This window comes from Pinus tabuliformis, chromosome 3_1, assembly GCF_031772625.1.
Source record: "Pinus tabuliformis cultivar Carrire ecotype Pingquan chromosome 3_1, CPIR1, whole genome shotgun sequence".
NCBI classification, from domain to species: domain Eukaryota; kingdom Viridiplantae; phylum Streptophyta; class Pinopsida; order Pinales; family Pinaceae; genus Pinus; species Pinus tabuliformis.
The window spans coordinates 268,954,435-268,969,257 of record NC_142301.1 but is presented as its reverse complement, the minus strand read 5'-3'; positions in this window follow the sequence as shown (position 1 = coordinate 268,969,257).

Below are 14,823 nucleotides of genomic sequence, written 5' to 3'. Positions count from 1 at the left end.
AGTACTATTCATACATAGTTTCTTAAAAGATTAGATCCATAGGAAGGTAAAAGAATAAACAATACGATGGAGTTGTAAATGTCCATTGAACACCTATATCCTAAAGAATGTACCTATAATCACAAATTCAAATCAATTGCGTTTATTTTGAAACATATGGTAAAAGAAAAAGAAAAACCATATTTTCCCTTCATATTTCATTATGTAATTGTTGGTTATGTATTTGTTAATGAAAGTGCATTATTTTATTGCTCGTATTAGGAAAATCCATATTATGCCCTTATACATAGACTCTGCGATCTAAATAACCGATACAATTTAATCCAGATAATATTAAATGTTTATACTATTTATATTTATTTTTGTTTTTTTTTTTTTTTTTTTTCAGAAAGAAAAAAACCAGATAGATTATATTAAGAGAATATAATAAAACAGGATTACATAAACAAGATAAACCCATATTGCCGTATTAGAAACCGCGGCTATCCAGGAAAAACGAGACTTTAAAGTATTGTACAGATAATAACCATGCCGTCTCTCTGGAAATAAGAGGCCTATGCCAGATAAAAGACATATTATAGTTCATTCAGATCTTAGAAAAAAGTAACAGAAACTGCAAACACATGGATGAAGAAACAGCCCAGTGATAGCCCTCGCCACATATTGTGTTCATGATATCATCGAAAAAGCCTGAAGGAAGTGTTCATCAGCCCTACGCATCAGGATCATATGATAACTCTGTAACCCGCAGCAGTATGGATTCCAGGGGAGTCCTGGAGTCTTGGAAAATTCTATCATTCCTCCATTTCCATAAAAGCCAGACAACCAATACAAACATGGAGCGCAGAGGTGGACATTGCTCACTCCACCATTTATAGCCTTCCTGTACAGATGAAAAAACTCGGTGAGGGAAACAAAAAGATAATGACAAATCATACCAGATTTGAAGAGTTGAGGCGCATTGGAAAAACATGTGGACATTTGACTTGAGGTTGGAAAGGCACATAGAACATCTGCCAGGACCATTCCACCCCTTCTTTTGAAGAACATCCCAAGAGAGGTTCCTGTTGGTGAAGACCAGCCAGGAGAATAGAATCATTTTGAGAGGGCATGTCACCTTCCATAGAGAAAGAGGATATATTGGATCAGTGCCAGCTGGGAGGCATGCTGTCATAGCATTGTAAATATCCTTGACCCGAATAGGCTGCGTTGTTTTCGATAGGGTCCATACCAACTCGTCCTTGTTGCCAAAGCGATGAACACCTTTGCTAGAAAAGTTCTGAATCGCCGAAGACCATATAGGTCTCATGGAAGGAGGCAGAGATAAATCCTCCCCATCCATCCAAACAGGGGATGAAGATGCCCATGACTTTATCAGCTTGTCCCAAGTGAAGATGCCTTTTGTTTGAAAATAGGATATTAGACATCGGGGAAGCAGCAAATCCAATCCGTTAACAATTGGGTCAATACCAATATGAATACAAGAGCCCGAAAAAAATCTCCATCGAAGATTTTCCATGAAGAAGGGCAGAATTTTCCTGAAACTATTCCAAATGGCTGATCCTGTTTTGATACCTAAAGAAGATCTACGATACCAGTAAAACAAGCTGCGTCCTTTTAGATATCTTTTTTGAATGATCCCGCTCCATGGTCCAGACCCAAATATGCCCCTGTGAAGTGATTTGCAAAGAAGGGCCTTTCCAAAAATTCTCATATTGATGAGCCCCCATCCACCTGCTTTCTTCGTCTTGGAGATGGCATCCATCTTAACCAGATGAATCTTGGACTAGTAAGATCTTCCACCCCATAAGAAATTCCCTGCTAAAGAACACATTTTTGTTATAATTGAAGCCGGGAGGTGATACAAATGAGCCCAATACACCGATAATTGGGATAATACGGCCTGTACCAGGATGAATCTTCCTGCCAGAGATAAAAATCTCGATTCCCATCCTGAGATTTTTTTGAAAAATCGATCAATTAGCCAACACCAGTCCCGTTTGCAGTACCCTTTGGCTTTCAATGAGAAGCCGAGATATTTGAAACCCTCTCTGATCGTAGACTGATTTATGCCAAATAAATCAGAAATCCATAAGACGTTGTCCATATTTTTGTTACACAACACAAAATCAAAAAAATTATCATTGAGTTGTTAGTTTCGGACCACTCGTTGAGATATGCATTCAATTATTAATAAAGGGAACCACATAGTTTATATTTCATCTAATTATATTGATATCCTATATGTTTTGATCATTCATTTGAGGCTCTTCTTTGTTGATACTCTCAAGAGAAGGTCTCCACGAATTAAAACAAACAATATTATCAATTTAAGATGTGTATTTATATATATTCTTTATGTATCATCTTCGTTCACTTGTACAAAATTTCCATTTGGCCTTTCACTTTTGTGCTTTTGCTATTTTTATCCTGAATGCGATCTATTCACTTTTCACACATTCCCCGCACAAGTTTTTTACTTGAATATATTAAAATACTGAACCATCCCTAATGCTTCCTCTCTCCCTCTTTTTATTCTCTTTTGTTATCAATATAATCCAAACTCAATCAACTTAGTATAACTGTAAAGAATAGAGTAAGAGTAACATAACTATTAAATGTTTTTATTATTTTTCAGGGTTTTTTTTTAATTTAAATTTTCAAAGTATCAAATTAATTGACACATTTTTAAATATGTTAGATCTAAGACTTTTGTGATTCATAATGTAGAAGAAAGTCTTTTGGATTAATCACATTGATAGGATTTGGTTGACGTTTCGAACCAACTAATGTGGTTCAAAAATTCTATCACCAAATTCCACATAAAATTCTTTAAGAGATACGTGGACTGGTAACAAAAAAATAAAATATCAAACCATTAAATATTGTTCGATAAAAATATAAATTCATGAGTTTGTCTAGTACATGAATGGTTAAGAAAAAGAGAAAAACAAACTATTAAATATTATTGGAAAAATATATAAATTCATAAAATTACAACTGGTTATTTTTTGTTTTCTTAAAATGTCTTTCAAATAGTTCTTGATGAAGGAGCATCCTTGGCCTTAGGCAATCCTCATCAACCAAAACAAGTTTTTGTTGAGTTTTTAATAAGTGTTGTTACTCCAATATATTTCAAAGATTGTTGATACACCTATTATGTTAGTTGTTGATAGACTCTGCTGATATTTGTTACTACCCTGTAGCTACATTTTATCAAAACGACAATTGCTCCTGAGTTGATGAAACTCCTAGTATTGTGTGTTGATACTCCTGTTGCGTGTAGTTGTTGACACATCCAAAATCGATAGTTATTTAATTGCGTTGCTACAGGATGAAACCTGCTAGACAGACTGCCAAAATGACGTATAAGTTACAAATTTGGTTTGTTCACATGCTGAGAGGAGGTCAATTGGTTCATTTTTGGAAGATGAAGTGGTCAACAACATGAGAAGTGATCTATTATAGTGTAATACGAAGAGGTCAACAATGTGAGGATAAATGGCAGAGAACAAGGAAAGCGAATGTTTTTGGCCTTCGGGATTTTGCGCCTCTTGGCACTTGGACATTTGGTTGTTGGACTAGCGGCATTGATATGACCACTGCACAATTTTCAAAGAGTGTGACTGAGTGTTGTATGAGTTAGGAAGGTCTCAAGTTGATGTGTGTGGTGTTGTTATGTAATAGCATGTGAATTTCAAGCGCTCTGAGGATGTTGTTATGTAATTTGAGTTCTTTCCTATAGCAAGACATTTGAGCAAATACAGATACTTAAAATCCTTTATGTTTTCTTGTGACCAGGCTCGTATTATTCTCTTTGTTGTGTCTTGTGATATATTCATTTGAATTAATTAATTTAGTAACCAAACTTTAATGGCCCGACTTGTGCCCTCTATAACAACAATCAAAATTTTATAGGTTTGTGAAAGCTATAGAACCTAGGCTGTGTCAAGTGGTATCAGAGTGAGTTTTGTTCTAGGATTTGCACCTTGAATTTCTTCGTGTAACAATGTACTAGGAAACCTTGTTGGTGGTTGCACAACAGGAGTGTTGAAGGTATAATTTGGGTCACGAAACCTGGGTTAAGGCTTGTGGATGTTGGTGAAACATTTACAACTTGTAAGGATGCCACCAAGGATAAAATGAGCACGATGAGGAGGTGAAGGAAATCAAGAGCTAGAATAATTAAGATGAAGAATAGAGGAGTTGGAGAATAAAAGAAATATATAAAGAATAGAAGGCTGAGGAGAGAGACACAACAATGAGGTTGATTACATATTTGAGAAATAAGGGTAGTACAAGAGTTGAAGTTTCTTGTTATGATGATAATCTGAGAGTTGATGTGCTCTTTGGATTGGAGAAATTGAAAGATACTTAAGTATGAAAATGTTCAGGATCCAAATCAAGTGAAATTTTCCATGATGAAGTTGAAGGGTCATGTTGCACTGTGGTGGGATATGTTGCAGAAAGACAGAGTAAATAAGTCACTGGAAAAGATCAAGACTTGGAAGAAGATGGTCATGAAGATCAAGGAGAAATTTATGCCTATTGATTACCAACATAATTTGTATAGAACAGTCTAGAACCTAAGAGAAAAGGAGACCTTTTTTCATGAGTACACTGAGAAGTTTTTTGTATTGTCACTTCAGTCAGGTATAAAGGAACCAAAATTTCAAGGAGTCACAAGGTATGTGAATGGGTTAAAATATTTGATTCAAGATGAAATGAGTATGCATTATTTCGGAACTAGTTATGAATCCTATCACATTGCCCTAAAGGTGAAGGAAAAGTTGAAAAGGAAAACATAGCAGAAATGCAGGGAAAGAGGTTTTAGAGGTAGAGGTAAGGAAGGGACTATTAGAGGCAGTGAAAATGAGGAATAATCCACCAATGGTCAATGTGGTAGAGCTGGAAATAATGTTGGAAGAAGCAAACAAAGTTTCAGAAGAGGAAAGGGAAAGTATGTAATTTCTTGTTATTACTGTGGAGTTCAAGGACATAATAAATTTGAGTGCCCGAAAGAACAAAGTCCAGGGAGAAAAGGTGAAGCCAAATCACAAATTAAACAAGATGATGAAGCTTCTGGTGCTAGAAAAAATGTAATTGTGCTTAAACAAGAATAGGGAGAAAAAATGATATTTCACACAGTACTTCTCAAGCCTGATAAAAAGATAGTGGAAGAACCAAAGCAAAGAAAGAAAGTTTTCATAACTAAATGTAAGGTGTAAGGAAAGTGTTGTAACTTGGTCATAGGTGGTGGAAGTATAAAGAATTTGGTGTCCACTAAAGTCATGGACAAGTTGAAGCTCAATATTTTAGTCCATCCAAACCCTTACAAAGTCTCCTGGTTACAAAAGGGACATTGGGTGGTTGTCACAGAGCCATGATTATTGAATTTTCAAATCGATAGCTTTCAGGAATAAGTGTTGTGAAATGTGTTTCACATGGATGCATGCCACATACTTCCAGGAAAGTCATGGCTATTTGATAGGAAATTTCATGATGATGGCTAGAAGAATACATATGATTTCAAGAAGGATGGCTAATGATATAAATTCACCTCAATGTTGGAAAATACAACTGTAACAACAAGAAGTTGTGTAAGTACCAACATATGTAACAACAAGATCATGTTGTGATCATTAGAGAAATTTTGAGGTTAAAAATGGGCATCTTAAGGAATATTATAAAATAATGGTGGAAATAATAAAATAAGATTAGATTACATCATCAAATTTTAGAGGGAAAAAAAGAAAAAACTATTTTTTTAACTCGTATTTTCAACTTATCTCCCTACGGTTTTACTCAAATTTCGAGTGAGAGAACTCATTGGATGTGGAATTTAATTCCTCCCATCCAAGGAGTACCCATGTTGAATACTTTTGATGGAACCCGATACACGAAAAATGAGAAATACGTGAGTTCTCCTGCTGAAATTTTGAGTAAAACCATAGGGAGATAAATTGAAAATACGAGTTGAAAAAGTAGTTTTTTCTTCTTCTTTTTTTACTCCAAAAATGGTGAATCATCCCCGATGGTTGACACCATAATCTTGAAACCTATTGGTTCTTATAAAGTTGATTTTGGTTGTATATTTTTGCTTTGAGGCCCATTTTTTACCTCAAAATTTCTCTAATCCATCCAAGGAGTTTGTACATGAGGAACGAAGGGAAAATTTTTGTTTAGAAAAGATTCCAAAGGTTGTCTTAGAGGAACTAAAAGTAGAAACCATCCTGACATAAATTAAATCCTTGTTAAATGAATTCAAGAATATTATTACTGATGAATTTTTGGAAGTTCTACCTCCCAAGAGAAGTATTTCTCATCAGATTGACTTGATTCTAGGATTAATCTTACCAAACAAGGAACCTTATAGGATGACTCCAAAAGAGAATAAGGAAGTAAATAAGAAGGTACATGATTTTCTTGATAAAGGACTAATAAGAGAAAGTTTGAGTCCATGTTTTGTACCAGTTGTATTGACTCCAAAGAAGACAGGTAAATGGAGGATGTGCATGGATTCTAGAGCCATTAATAGGGTAACCATCAAGTACCGATCTCCCTTGGAAAGGATGGAGGGTATTATGGATTGTTTTAGTGGGGTTGCGTATTTCACCAAGATCGACTTGAAGAACGGTTATCATAAAATTTGGAATATGGAAGGTAATGAGTGGAAGTCTGCTTTCAAGACAAAAGATGGAGTGTTTGAATGGTTGATTATGTCATTTGGACTGACTAATTCCCCTAGCACATTCATGAGACTCATGAATGAGGTATTGAAACCATTTTTGGGAAAAAAAATTGTAGTATACTTGGATGACATTTTAATTTTCAATAAAAATGAAGAGGAGCACTTGGAACACATAAGGCCAAGTTTTTCAGCAGTTGAACAAAGAGAAGTTGTTGATCAACTTAAATAAATGTACATTCATGCAAGATGAGTTAGTGTACTTGGGATTTGTGATTTCCAAGGAAGGTTTGAAGATGGATTCTAAGAAGGTGAAGGATATTTTGGATTGGCCAAGACCTCAGTCTACTTTTGAAGTGAGGAGATTTCATGGATTAACAAGATTTCTCTAGAAATCCATTAGGAATTTTAGCCTGATTTGTGCATCTCTTATTGAGTGCATGAAGAAGGATAATTTTAAATGGATAGTAGCAGTGGGGAAAGAATTTTATATCTAAAAAGGAAGGTGATAGAGAAACATGTTTTGGCACTTCCAAACTTTGATAAAGTATTCCAAGTTGATTGTGATGCAATTGGGACAAATATTAGAGAAATTCTGAGTCAAGAAGGCAGACCAATAACATTCTTCAGTGAGAAGTTGAACGATTCCAAGAAGAAGTATTTTGTATATGATCTATAAATTATTCTATTGTGTATGCCTTCAAAAAGTCGAGACAATGTTTGTTTCCCAAGGAATTTGTCTTATTTACTAATCAAGAGGCATTACAATATATCAACAGTCAAGGTAAGTTGAATCAAAGGCATTCTAAATGGGTTGAATTTTTGCAAAGTTACACATTTTTTTGAAGCATAGGTTTTGAAAGTGAAACAAAGTGGAAAATGCCTTGAGTAGGAGAGTGTTGTTATTCAACATTTTGTCAGTAGAAGTGGTAGGTGTTTTCACTTGTCTTACCATATTATATTTATGCCAAATGGTCCTAATTTTTCATCCCTAGTGCAGAGAAGGACTAGTGCATTCTTGGTCAACTAGAGGAAGAGTAGAAATCTGAAAACCAAAGGAAGATAAGAAGGGAAGATGATATTTAATTGAGAGAAAAAATTGAATGGTAGGATTGAAATTCAGAGGCTAATATCAAAAGGAAAGGTCAAAAATTGTGAGTCAATCATATCACGACCTAATAACGAAAGGACTAATAGGTAGCATATCGGGACTTCGGAATATCGAGGGTTGGAGCATAAGGGACCTCGATGATCTATTTAAAAGGCGGGCCCAAAATTGAATATCGGCGCAAGTAGTCCAAAGGAGAGGTAGCGAACACATTGGAGCTTGAATTTCGGAGGGTCGATTATTTCATAACTTCAAAGATCAGAGTTTCGTAACCACTTAAAAATTGTAATTCCTTTGTAAGCGCTGAAATTTCAAAGAATAGGAAATACAAAGGAAATCATCACAAAACCAAAGGACCTAGGGACCCTTTCTCTCTCTCCTCCGAGAAGACACATGGCAGCATGTGATTGGCCCCAAGGAGCTAATGTGGAAGATGATGTCAGCATGGTGTGGCCATACAATGGACACATGGCAGTCAAGTTCGACATTTTGGGGTGGCCTTGTGCAGTAAATCTGGGTGACATGTGTCACGACTGAAGAGGCACCATGTGGATATGATGACCTCAACACGACATCATTTCAGAGGTTATAGTTTTCGTAACTCCGGTTAAATTGTTTGATAAAACGTTCTGAGCCGATAAAATGGGTTCTGATGTTAAGTGGCATATGGTCATGAGGACTCAGAGGACCGAGGGCGTAGAAAGGGAAGATCACCTAGGTGCTATGGATAATATCAGAGGTCAAAATCCTGAGAACCCCTTTGAAATTTCATTTTGAAAAGGTTCCGATGAGAAGGGCTTTTGGTGCGGACTAGCACATGGTTGTGGGAGACTTAAAGGAACTAAGGACGGAAGAGAAAATACACTAAGAGATAGGCCCTCAGCAGGATGTTAAAGGTCTTCGCACCTCAGCGTTGAGCCTATGGTCCAGATACCCAATCCTATAGAGAAAAAATGGTAAGGGGGCTAAGCATTAAAGGAGTTAGGGGCATTAGAACATTGTGATTTTGTAACATTATTTTAATAAGAGTTAAGATATGATAAGTCTCTGATATTGTGGTACAAAGGAGTATGGAAGACGAATGGGTCAGCAACTTAGTAAATACATGCAGAAGGTTAGAGTCACAAGAGTAATTGTAACTGCATAGATCGTTGGGTCAATGTGAGAAGGACCATGATCTGCAGAGAGAAGTTTGGTCATGTCTTGTGCTGAGAAGTAATTCATCCCCAAAATAGTGTGCATGTTACAAGGGATTAAATAAAGAACAATGCCATCAGTTCAAAGAAGTCATTTTGTTGTACCTTTAGATCTTTGTGCAGTGCGAATGAGAGTTAATTCCCAATATGGAGATCACTCAAAGACCCATACTCAGTGATTAATTACGCATAAATGTGAGCATATCATCAATACCTCACAACTCCAGCTCATTAGCCCACCACGAAACCAAATAATGGACCCTGATTCCACCTCAGGGAATCAAAGGAATTGGCAAGGGAGATGTCTTGTTGTGTCAATCATGACACCTCATGTTTTATTTATGTTTTGTAAATATTTTATTTCAAAGAGGAATCAAAATATGTTAGGACAACTAGGCCACTCGCATGCTCAGACAGCTGAGAAGTTCATATAGCTGGAGCATTCGAGATATTTTGTAATTGTTTGTTTGAACTCTCTCCCTATAAAAGGGAAGAGGAACTTAATAGGAAAGGTTCAATTTTCCTGGTTTCAAGGGTTGTTATTGTTTTGCAAATCCCACAAGTTGGGCCTATGACATGTGTTCCATTCTTGAAGATTAATGAAGAAGTTTATGGTGATTCCAAGCATTTGAGATATGTAGTATGTGTTCTACCTTTGTATGTCATTTCATATGTGTATTTTTTCTTCTTTAGAAATTGTGTAATTGTAGTTGTTGGACTCACTCTTAAATCACAGATTTACTAATGTTATGTGATAGCAGATGATACCTACTATATTTTAGATTTATCTATGTTATGTGTTAGTAGACAATACCTGTGAGATATTGAGTTGGAGACCTTAAAACACACTCCATAATTTTTGCATTTCATTTCCTTTATCTCTCCATGATTCTACTAGGATTTATTGCATGGGATTTTTTTTTAGGCAACCCTGTGCATCAAGTTCCTCTATTCTATTTCTCCTGTCCATATTTACTACAATGAAAAATTAAGTTGCATTCCATGTGTCGGCCACCATACCTAAGCATTTATTCTTGGGGGAATGATACATTGTTCATGTGTATATTGAAGTTGTCTCTGAGAAAGGTAATTGAACCAAAATCCAAATCACTTTACATCCATCTGTTGAGTTGTAGTGATTTATATTTAAGAGACTAAGATTTCCTAAGCACTGACCTCTCCTCAACCACGGGGTTGTCTCTAGGAGCTACAACATCTTCTGGCACCATTGTAGGGGAGCGAATCATAATATTTTTCCCTAGGTATGACATTAATACTTTCCTTTTGTCAGGTGAGAAAAGGTAGTGTGGGTTGAAGATATCTCACCTTGGTGGCTCCACTGTTTAAAATCTCAACTTCATCATCTTGGCTTTCAAAATGCCTCATACTTGTTTCAATACCTCTCAATAGAAAACTCCTCATGTATTCGACCCTAAAAAAATCATATCCAAGAGGAATTGAAAAGAGAGGGCCCTTATTACTCTAGATCATGTAATATTGTTCACTAAAGTAACAACTTCCAACTCTCGGAAAGCTGACATAAACTCCTCTAAGCCCTCTTCCAAAGCTTTGGAACATTCAAGAGAGTGTTGTCAATTGTTCAGCTCATTGTCCTCAAGAACCAAATATGGAGAGGCTTCTTTTAGTACACCTTTTTTCACTTTCCAAACCCCCCCAAAAGTTGAGGAAATTAAAGATATCCTCATTAATAGTCTGACTTAGAGCATTTCTCAGCTCTAGATAGCCATAATCCATACAGCTCCCCAACTAGGTCTTATGGTAAATATTCTACCACTTCCATTGCAAAACATGGTTGTGCCTAGTTTTCTACTTAATAGATATGCTCCACTCATCTTTCCACAGCCTATGAATGGGATGCCACAAGATTACTTTAAACTCCTACCCATTATTCAAGGGAGAAGATGAGATCTGAGCCCATAAGAATATAGAAACCTTTTGTGCATTTGTTGAGAATCTAAATTCAGAACATCTAGATCTAGTACTAAGACTCTTTATTTAGTCTTTGGATGGAGAGGCCAGGAAATGGTTCAAGAATATACTAGATTCTTCAATCAATACCTGGGAGGATATGGAAGACTCTTTCATGCATAAATGGGGGGAAAGAAGGGACCAGGGTATATCCTTACAAAATTCAATGCAATGCAGAAAAACCACAATGAAGATGTCTCGGAGTTTACAAGGAGGTTTAATAAACTATATAACAGTATTCCTACTGAAATTATATCCCCACAGGTCATTTCTGAAGTGGTTTTTATTGGGGCCTTTGAACCATGGTTTGGGTTTACCCATATAGAAAGAAGGTAACATACTCTAGATAAAATCTAAATAGATGCCCTAGAAGATGAAGCAAAATTCACCTACACTGGAGAGTGGAAATGGAAGGTTGAATATGGTGATAGGAGGTGGGGAAAGGAAGAAGCCTGTTCCTTGGGGTGTGCTATTGAAAATAGCAGCAAGAAATGCTATAAATAGCATTGATATAGATAGCATTTTAGGTACCAATGTGGAAAATAGAAACAAGAAATGATAAAATAGAAATGCTAAAAATAGAATTGCTATAAATAGCATTTCAAGATATATTCCAATTTTAATTAGCCCCTGAATTAAGATTGAGAATTAAAATTCGAATTTAGTCTTAGTAGTTGTTTGAAAAATAATTAATTAATTCATCTTGAGTTAATTAGTTGGAGAAATTCAAACATGAAGTCTTTGTGAAGACATGCAACAATTATCCCTTTGATTGAGGAAGTTATCCCTTAATTAAGGAGATAAGGATGAGTTGTAATTGAGTTGTAATTAGTTAGCTCAGTTAACTGAGTTAAGTCCAGTTAAATTAGTTCCAAACATTTTGTGGAACTAATTGTGAGTTCAGTTAGTTAATGCATGCATGCATGCAACTAGTGTTCTCCAAATAATTGAATATTCTCTCATAAATAACTCATGCATGTCAGTTCAGAGAAAGACCCGGTTGAGATTAAAGGAAGGGACAATGTAGTATCAGTTGGAGGAATTTTCCTATAAAGAAAACTCATCCATTCAGAAGGAATTCATTCGTTCAGGATTGCGTAGTTATTTTAGAGGCCAAAGTAGTGTGTGAGGGATTATTACACACAGGTGGTAGCTTGAGGACCCAGGAGAAACCGTGCAATGAAATAGAAGGCTTGGAGGACTGAAGGAAGGAATATTTGTTGTATATTCTTTCTATGAGTGGCAGTGAGGGATTGTACCGAGAGCTGGATAGCTTGAGAGCTAAAGCTTTGTGTAATCCTGAGATATTTCCACTTGTATGATAATACAGATCACGGGGTTTTTAGCTGAGGCTTTCCCCAGAGTATTCTTCTATGTTTCATGTGTGATTGAATCTTCTTCTCTATTATATGTGTTCTATTTGATCTTTCTCAAAATCGATTAAGCTTCCGCAAGTGTGATTGTAGAAGTAGATTAAGTATTTTTCTTTAGTACACTGCATAGCCAGTTTAATCTAGAGAGGAGAATTTCTACATGGTATCAGAGTGAGGTTTTGTAGAAAAGGTTCTACATGGTGTCAGAGAAAAGGTGATCAAAGCGGAGAATAGTATACAAAGAAGTTCGAAGTTCGAAGTTTGAAGTTCTTGATTGTAGGTAGAAAATCGATTTCTTATCACATCTCAAAGTTCACCAATGGCGTTCAATGGCTTGAGACTCGAATATGCCCTGGATGGCAGCTCGAATTACATAACATGGAAGGATTGCATGGAGGTGGTATTAGAGGACAATAGTTTGAAGGACTTCATTGATCAATAATTCCCCAAGCCAGCAGTAGCTAATGCCCAAGAATTGGTGGAATAGAAGAAATGTGTGGCGAGAGCGAGGAGGATTCTTCTAGAGGGAGTTCAAGACCATATTGTCTCAAGTCTCCATGGGAAGGAGACTTCGTTTTCAATGTGGAAGACATTGAAGGATCTACATTAGAAAATCAATGACCAAAGGAAGTTTGCGTTGAAGGACAAGCTTCAGAAAATCAATTGTGAATAGGGCGACACGATCTCTACATATCTGAACAAGCTCACCACCTGCATAGATGAGCTTGGAAGTGTAGGAATCACGACAGCTGATGATGATATGGTGAGTCTTGCTCTCTTCGATCTTCCTAAGAGTTGGCATCGCTACCAGGACTCAGTGAATGGAAGAGAGAAACTGCCAGATTGGGAACGATTGTGGTCAGATCTGATGCAGGGGGAGATCACGAGGAGCACCAGAGATGGTTCTTCATCCAAGGAGGATGAAGAAAATTTCTCCTTAGCGAGTAAGGAAAGGAAAGGGAAGGAGAAGGATTCTCATCCTAAATTTAGTTCTTCTCATGGAGGAAAGAAGATTGACAAATCTAAAGTGAGATGCTTTAATTGTCACGAGGTGGGCCATTATGAAACTAATTGTCCATTGAAGAAATCCAATAAGGGATCCTCAAAGGATCTGAAGGTGAGGCATTGGCCTCTCAGTTCAAATTGGGTTTTACCCTCATCGCATGCATGGTTTCATCGATGATGGGTTGTGGTTGGTTTCTTGATAGTGGATCCTCATTCTACATGACCAGCGATAAGAGTTTGTTTATTAAAGATTTATTAAACTAAGGTATTACAGACTCATGTGCTGGTGTGTGTGTTCTATGTTATTGTAGCAATGAATCGATCAGATTGCCAATACACAGACAATAAAATGGAAAGACAGCAGATAAATACAGTAAGCATACATAAAGACACAAGCAATTTTTAATAAGGAGTTCGCCCTATTCTCTAGGGCTACATCTCCGGTCCAGCTTTCATTGGTGGCCTTATTTTATTGTGCCTTTAAGAAGAGAAATTATAATACAGGGACTCAATGTGAGTTATCTTGAAGCAGGTTTTGCTTGGCAGGGTGGTTCTTGGATTCCCCAAGCCACTTGAGTACACAGACTTCTTCTTCCTACCAGCTCTGTGACCTTCTAGTCTACAGGGGAGAGCCCAATGTGGTGCTTAGCCCGGACAGATTCCTATATGGGAAGGCTTGAATCTTCAAGCTCTCTGGTGCTCGATGCTACCTCTAGTCAGCTCGGCCCTCTGTCCTCTTCTGTTTTGCTTTACTGTTCTCTGTGTTCAGTCCTCCTCTCTGGGTTCACTGTTCCACTTCTTCATTTCTTGACTTTTGTTGTCTTCTTCCCTTCTGATTCGACTGTCTCTGTTCATGGCTTTAGCCATTCGAACTCTATGCCTGTTCAATTCCTCTTCCGCCTCTATCTCTTCACCTTCTACAACTGCGCTTGGAGTTCCTCAAACTGCGGGTCCTACCTTGTACGTTTAGCACTTTTTCCTTTTCCACCCACGGTCCTCTGGTTCCCAACGTGACCGAGTGCTTGGGCTTCCTCCATTTCGGCCCTGTTTTCCCAGCGATGTGCGATTAGCGCATCAAAATCCACCTTCGTTTCCAGATCCAAGGCTCCTAGGGACTACTTTGACCTCCCGCGCAGTCTCCATGAACCTCGGTCAACGCGCTTTGACCAAGGTCCTCATCGCTCCACGCTGGTTGCCATTGCCACTGGTTCAGGGTGTTTTTGATCGCTATTTTGGATTTCTTTAGGGATTTGTTCGACCTGATACAGTCATGGTTCTTTGACAGTCTTCTATGGATCCAATTTGGATCATGGCCTTCCCACTGAAAAAGCTTTTGGACCACCAAAAGTTGGTTTTCAAGCATCAACTAAGTGAGGATATTGTTTCTTCACTTGTCCAATCTCAATCCACTTTGCGCTGCTCGACTTTGAACCTTTGAGCCCAATCCTGAGGTACTCCACATTT